At 40.0% G+C, this 8,509-nt stretch overlaps 1 protein-coding gene across 3 annotated transcripts in view; it reads right to left on the reverse strand.

Moving 5' to 3' along the window:
- Nucleotides 1-8,509, reverse strand: part of igdcc4 (immunoglobulin superfamily, DCC subclass, member 4) — a 60,198-nt gene that overhangs the window by 43,275 nt on the left and 8,414 nt on the right. The gene's annotated exons all lie outside the window — the stretch shown is intronic.

Raw genomic sequence — 8,509 nt, forward strand, 5'->3', positions numbered from 1 at the left:
CCCCCCCCCCCCCCTTGTCATCATCATCCACCCAGACAACATTCAAGAAAAGATGACACAGTAACTACAATATTCAAGACCATTCATCACCTACACAACTGTGTTTTTGTACTCTATTATTCATCAATAAGTGCTGTGAAACACAGTTCTAATTGAGTTCTTTGAGAACTAATGAAAAAAGATGAGGGGAAAGATCAAGAGTGAATCAGAGATGGGAGATAAAATGCCCTAAAGACTTCAAATCTTGACTGACACAGTGGCAGCTTATTTTCATGAAAAGGCTGGATAGCATTAGATATAATGGAAAGTAGCACAGCTCCAAATCTTTAAAAAAGAAGTGTATCAGCTGCACTACAGTGACAAAGAAAGCAATAACTTATCTGTGAGTTTTGTTTTCTTGGGTAACCTTTGAAAGCCTTTATATTCCTATTGTTTATATTCCTATTGTCTGGCCTCCAGACAGCGAAAGGACATCCAGCTATCTGTTAAAACTGAACCCAATTTCAGTGAAACACTTACATTTTTGAAAGTATTCCGTTTATTTTCATTTAATGAAACATGTAAAATGTTCTAATGGATATAGCCTATATATTGAGTATATTTATAAGCAAAAGCACTGAAAGTAGTGAAACCATTCCATATATCAGTGTTATACACAAGGTTCTACTAGTGAGGTGCCACTACAGTTATGGTAGATTGTTTACTTCCGCCTTGGACCTTGGATCATCTATAGATGACAAATATTATGTTAACTAAAATGTCTTTTTCATTAAGTCACTACTGTACTGGTGCGATTTAAACTTCCCTTCTATAGCTCATTTAACAAACCTCTTCATTATTCCAGCGTAGAAACACTATTTTCTCACAAACCGTACGCACATTAGCACACACACACAGGCAGGCTTCTTTCAGCTTTTCTTTCTTCAGTGTTGGAATAATTAAGTTAATGGGAGATGGATTTTTTTTTCTTGATTAAATGAGGCCTGACCCCCCACCATCACTTCCTGATGAAGAGGCTGAGTAACGCTGAAAAAGAAGGCACAGCACTCTGAAATGCACGTGTGCTCGCACACACACACGCACACACACACACACACACACACACACACAGAGACAACATAAACATATATGCACATGCACCAAAAACAAACAGATAAACATGCTCACAACAGGAACAGAAACACCTGCATACAAGCATGGCAACACACACACAGATAACTGACACGGCTACTCTCTTCCTGATTCCCATTTCAACTAATTAGGTCTCATTAAGTCATTAAAATGTTAGCAGCCATTTCCCTGCTCACTGCCAATGGTTTCACTTGACGAGAGGTGGGGATCATTGTGTGTTGGATATGGAAGCCTATACGCCTCACAACTGGAGTAAACGTGTGATGAGGAACATGCAACATAGGGGGAAAAAAACTGCAAAACACTAATTATATTTTTGGTTTGGACATCTGAACCTGTGTAAAACTAGAAAAAACATAGTCACACGTTGCTGTGACAGTATATTCCCAGAACAGGACAAGCACGTGCTAAAAGAAAGGCATAGTAAGCTTCTCATGTTTTTAAGTAGTGGCTATTTCAAGGGTAAAAAACACATAATACTAAGACACACATTTGCACCAGCAAGCTCAAAATTTGACACACACGTACAGTATATGCATGCACGCCCGCACACACGCCCGCATACTATATATTCACATGCTGACATGTACCCTCATGGTCCTTACAACACACACAGATGTGTGTAGGCACACGGAGTAACTGTCAGTGTCTCATGAGGACAGACTGTGGTGAAGAGGGGGAATCTATGAAGTGGCCATTTTGCCATTTTACTGTACAAATGGGAACTGCTGGAGAGGACAAGGGTGCACTCTGGGATAGTAACGGCTGTGAGGTCTCACTGAGCTGTAGTGAATGGATTGTGATGGCACTGCGCCAAGAGGTTCATAGCTTACTCTAAGTAGAGACAGGACAGTATTTGCAAAAGAGAGAGAGGATGAAATAAAATCCCAACAGACAACAGGAGAAAAAGAAACAAAGAAGCAAACGTACCAAACACAAAGGATACAGTGCCCCTAAAGCTGATCAGTAACAATGTTGATACCTTATATGGATCCGTAACATCTATTTATTTGCACAAAATACATCCATTGGATAAAGTAAAAATACAGTGGTGGCATGATCCCCAAGATGTTGTCTTTTGATTGAATCACATTTGGTGTAGGCCTACCTCGATTCTACTGTCATATATAGATTAATAGATAACTGGATAGATTAAATACTGATTTGTAATTCTATTCACAGGGAAATACACAGAAAACATAGACAAAAGCAACAAAACACACAGAGACAAAGAAACAGGCTGTCCCTGTATGTCACTCAGATAGAGAAGAAGAGAGAAAGGGCAGGGGAAATGGAGAAGATAGGAGGGCAGTGCTCTCAATACCATCAACGCTATTCCGCTCTTCCATTTCTGTTAATGGATCACCTATTCAAAAAACGTTTGGGAGAACAGAAGGAGAAAGAGGAGGAGTAGGAGCAGGAGAGTGACCCAACACAGTGAATATTTCCCCTGGCCCAGCTCACTGTCAACAGAGACTGGACACCCAATGGCCAAGAGGCCACAGCTCAGGTTTCCACAGTCTCTAAAGTGAAGCTATACAATACCTCAGGCCTCTCAGGAACTCAAGATATGCACAAAGAGGCTCAGCTAAACGAGTGCAAATGAAGGTTCTTTTTACACAATGCTGCTATTCCCTGTATATGTCATCTGTTTTGCTTAGTTATTGGCTTGTACTGATATACCTCAAATTGGCTTCTTTAAACTCTTGAGCTAAATGCTAACGTCGGCATGCCAAGATCCTCCCATTGACAATGCTAACATGCTGATGTTTAGAAGGTATAATGTTGACCATGTTCACCATCTTAGTTAGAATTCTACTATTAGCAAATTAGCACTAAACACAATGTATAGCTGAGGTTTATAAAATCCCATTTGTTATAACAAACAGGTAACTAATAGCATTTGGAGAAATGCATAATTTGACCTCATGGTGCTTAGGACTTAATGAAGTTATTACAATTCATCATGATTGGAACATGAAAATCTCTAACACATTATATGGCAATACATCCAGTAGTTAAGATATACCAAGGTGGTAGAATGACCGTCAGACTGACATTGCCAACCACAGAACTACACCGCAAGTGTGGCTTAAATCTGATACATCATACGTCATACCCCTCCCCTTTCGTGCCCTCAGCTGTCCTATCAAAAATAAAGGCTGAAAATGCCAAAAAAATCGTACAAAAATAAATGTACATCTACCTGGTAGAAGCACTATAGTGTTTTATTTTTTTTTATTTAATCAGAAAGTCCCTTGAGATTGAAATCTCTTTTCCGAGGGAGACCTGGCCAAGACGGCACACCAGTTACAATTTAAATAGAAATACAGCGTAGTCAAATCAAACAAACAAGCATCACACATAAAGTAAAGGAACAGGTCACATGTGGCAGATACATTTTTGAGTTACATGGCCTTAAATTAATTTAATGGGAACAGGTAATTTAGATGTAGAAGGTTTTTGCAAGTTTTTTCAAGACCATGGAAAGAAGGCTTTTTTTCTCTCAGCTCAGTAAAAACCCTTGGAACCTGTTGTGTTGCATTAATATGTGCCAAATAGGCTGTAAGAGGTTGCAAACAAGAGATGGAAAGAGAAGATAGCAGACACCGGAAGAAACCCAGAATTAAAGAACTAAATGCAGGACTGAACAGTGCAGCCTTGAGAGTCAACTGACAGAGAGCAATGAAATGTAATTACAAATGCTTTTGTGAAGAGAGACCACTAAATCACTCAAAAGCAAGGATAACCTGAGTGCCTTGTATCTTCTGCTAAATTGACACAGCAGCAGTAGATAATTGCTACAAGTTGTTCCTGAATGATATTAGTAATGTATTATATCGGTAAAACGGCGTTTTAGGATATCACTATGCACTGAAACCTAAATACAGGCTGAGTGGACAGGGACAGATGGTCTGATTGATAGCACTGGGCCGTTTACAGCAGGATAATGCCTGTTTGTGTGTGTGTGTCTGTGGTAAGTCTCGATGCCACAAAGAAACCTCAAATCAAGATCAACTAGTGCTCGTCTGTTGTCTCAGCAAAGTCTTTGTATGTTAATTAAACCACCTTATATCGATAACAACAAGGTAAAAAAAAAGCCCAGACACTAACACGTACTTGTGGCCAAAAACTATCCCGAGTGTGAATTAATCGATATTTTGAAGCCACAGTTTTGATAATCTGAGTATAGCGATCAACCCTGTAGGGAGATGAGGACTCTCAGGTTTCGGTATGCAGTGGAAATGCCTGTGCAATAAACAGAAACAGAAGGTCTCACTGCCTCACTACTGTCTAGAAAATGAAGCTTTTATCAAGCAGGCTATCCCTGGCTTTCCATGTGAAAAATGTTGCCTTGGGCATTGGGTTTTGTGTGTAATGTAAAGCGCCATCCGTAGTCTGAAGAATGCCACACATTCAACCCACAAAATGAGTTATGCTCATATTATGTTTTTTGCTTTTCCCCCTTTGCTTTATTGTGTTAAATATCTTTTTGTGCATGTTATAGATTTACAAAGGGAAAAAGCCAAAAGTGCACCCCGCACGTACCATCTCCAACAGAAAATACTGTTTACAAACTGTTCCAAACAGCTCTATTGTAGTCCAGCCCTTACGTCCGTGGCAGACATGCATCACTTAGTAACACACATTATAACGCTCGCCTAGCTGCTAGCGTGGCACGCACTCATTATCTGCTTCTGACTGGCTAGTAGTCCTTACCTAGCTACTGTACATGTGCGTTTCCCGACAAAGATGGAACAGAAGTGAGATGCATCACTCTGTAGCTAAAACAGAGAGCTCAACACACAGGGTGAAAAGAAGAGCTGCAGCAATGTGCAGTACAACAAAAATGTTTGCTTTTTTAAATTAAACCATAAAACCTATTCTGATTTAACCTCTAAATACAATTATGAACCTGAAAATGACCACAATATGAGCACTTTAAACTGATTTGATGGCAAATAACTCTGTTTAATAGTTAAGTAATGCTGCATACAGAGAGATCAACATTTCACTGAATCCACAGTGAGGCTCTGACTCACTTGACAATCTGAACAGCTGCCGTGTCAGGTGTTAAGCGTTCAAGCTGTGTTTCCTCCCATGACGATACAGAAGGGTTCTTCTCACACCCCGTCATCGTAACCACAAACACACTCACTCACTCTCACTGTCAGAAAGCTAACACAATGAATGAAAAGATTTTCTTTTCATTGCAGAGTTGACTGAATTTACAAATACTGACAGGGCTGCAATTACGGGGGTGCGATCTGGTGATATTAGATCGTGAACGATGTGAATGATGTGTCCTCAATCTGCCTTTACAGAGAGATCATTAGTATCGTGCTACAGGGCACATCAGTTGCAGTTTTATCAATGGCTCCAATGTTTCCCCTGCATACAGTGGCGCACTGCTAGAAGCGCGCTAACAACGGCAACAGTGCTCCCACTAGCTGACTAATTGCTAATGAAACTTGCACTCCTTGTTTGAAGCATCTTCCTATATAAAGTGTTCTGTGTTTGAGATCCCTGTCCTCTAGATCAAGTGCAATATTAAAAATCTTAAAATAAAAAGAAATTATTACAATCTAATTACCTCCCAAAAGCAAACTATTGACATTTTAAGATAACTAACAACTTGTTATTTTCATTAATTAATTAGTTATGTGTGTATGTCTAGGTCATTGAAATATCTGAAAATATTGAAAAACGCACAACATCATCATTATTTCTTTAAATATACCATGTTATGCTCATTTCCAGGTATACACTTATTTTTTCTAGAACATGTTTAGATGTTTAATGTGTAAAAAAAAACAATCAGTTTTAACACTATTTTACTCTGATTATATTTGTATTCACCCTCTGTCTGAAAATCTCTGTTTTAGCTCGTGCCCCTCGCCAAAAACCCAGTCTGCTCTGATTGGTTGGCATTTCTTGGTCTTTCTGTGCCGTCATTGAAGCAGGGGAATGACTGTAATGGCTGTAGTGACACTTTCTACTTATATATAGTAAACATGTGACATCACAACCATACAGAAGTCCTGGCGGCTTGTTGAAAGGCACTCTTTCTGTGCATTTCTCTGTGGAGCGTTTTGATACTCAATTTGAGGCATTTTTGCTTAAAACATTACAATATTAATCATTTCATACCAACATGGTACTCAAACTTGTAATGTTTTTCAACCTGTCTTTGGACCTGTCACACTGTATCACACATCATATTTTGCACACAGTAATGAACGACAAAGTTGACATTTCCAATCCCCCGTGACTCTGTTCTCAAAGCTAGCAGAACAAAAAAAGGCATGAAAGTGTAGAATGAAAAAAAGAGGGGTTGTGGTGAGACAAACATGGCTCCTCTGTCCCACTGAATGTGTGTGCACAAGAGGGGGAAAGGGAGCAGAACGACAGAGAATGAGAGAGGGGGGCGTACCAGTGCAGTCCCTCATGCCTCCTGCTCTATGTACAGTGCTCATTCATCCCAGTCTGGCTTCCTCCAATCACAGAGGAGCGTTCCTGCATGCAGGGCCTCCCAACAGCATGGGGCCTCCACATAGCCGTGTCAAGTGCCAAGCCCACTTGCAAGAGTCAACAAAGCACAGCAATAAAACTAACATGGGAGATCCAAATCAGAATTTGTTTGTTCACGCAGCAGCACAATGAATGAACAGGACTTTTTGCTGGTGACAGTGGTGAATTAGACGGTATACTGGCATAAATGTAACGGCTCCCAGTGTGTAGAGAGAAATGCAGGACAATGGGTCATATTGGAAGGTAGTGAAAAACACTCTCCTCCTCTTCCTGCAGTGAGGCACATGTACATCATAATGCTTGTGTGAACGGATCAGAGTCGAGCATCTCACAATAGGTCAGAATGATGAATGAGACTATGTGACAATACCTGGTACATGCACTGAGGAAAGGCATACTGCACTGAGCGAGCTTCACATATTGTTAAGCTCACACTGGTATTCTCAATAATAACATTTTTCATCACTGATATAAGAGAGATGTCCTGTGATTTTTGTGTAATATACAGCATCTGAATGAGGAGTAAAGGGCGAGTGTACTTAGTATGAATGTACAGTACAAATTCCCGAAAAACCAAAATATCTGTATCGTCATTGCGCTGCAGTTTAATTAACTGTGATGATCTACTAGTGGAAACACCTGGTGTTTGGATTGCAATTGCAACTTCAGTAATATCTGCTGCCTTAAAACAGCTTGTTTACCGAAACGGCATAGCCCTTTACCTACCCTAACATTATGGGTCAATGTATTTGATTTGAAGCTTATATTTAAAATTATATGCAAATAATGTATGACCGCTAGGGCCATTCTGGTAGTAATAGAATTCCTTTGAGTGTTAAAGCACAGTCTACTGTTACACAAAATTGTCAATGTTATGTTCACAACTTGTTTCCTCTGAAGCACACGAAGCACATACTCATCAATATGCCATAACTCTAAAGCACATCTACAAATCGGCACTACAATTATTGATGTATCTACTACCCACATCTTCCCACCTTCAGTGTAACCTCCACTGCACTCATGTGACCAAGCAGACAGTGGGGAGGAAGGGAAAGAATGTGAATGCAGGCTAGTTGACCAAGTGAGCGCTGCCAGACTGCTGCTTTTCTCTCAAAAGCGCACGCGCACAGACACACACACACACACACACACACACACACACACACACACATACACACACACAGATAAAGCTACACTGCTAGAATAAGCCAAAGTAACAAATCAATGTCAGTGAGAAATCAAGGTTTCCCAGGTGTATAGAACTCATCAGTGTGACAAGTTGACTTTTTTGTGACTTTAATACTTTAATAAAAAATCCCTGAGGGAACTTCTGGATTGACAGAATAACCACTACAATAAGGAGGTTCCTTTGATGTTGGTTACCACATTACACAAAATATTGCCGCAGCTTTAACATGAACATGACCAAGTCCAAGACTTGGGGCTATGGATAGATCAAGTGCTGGGATTGAAATTAGATTATTATTAGACCTTGGATTGAGGTTATTGCTGGCTGGCTGAGTTCAAATACTGTATAGCTACTTCAGTGCAGCTGTGACCCTACACTGAGCATCAACTCAAAGCACATCATGTAATGTTAATAACTACACTATGTGGCTAACATCAATGAACTAGTAAACCAACCGGATGAAATAGCACAATCCATCTGAGTTGCATCATTGCAGCAGTAAAGTCTATTTGTACTCCTGGGATCAAGTAGTTAACAAATAGCAGCATTACAAAAGACTAGGACACATTTGGTCTCTGTGTTGTGGGTTAGGGTTTTTGTTTGGGGTTATTTTCCCGTTTAGCCTTCCCTGTGTTTTTGTCCCAGTTTTCTCCG

This window comes from Etheostoma cragini, chromosome 1, assembly GCF_013103735.1.
Source record: "Etheostoma cragini isolate CJK2018 chromosome 1, CSU_Ecrag_1.0, whole genome shotgun sequence".
NCBI lineage: Eukaryota > Metazoa > Chordata > Actinopteri > Perciformes > Percidae > Etheostoma > Etheostoma cragini.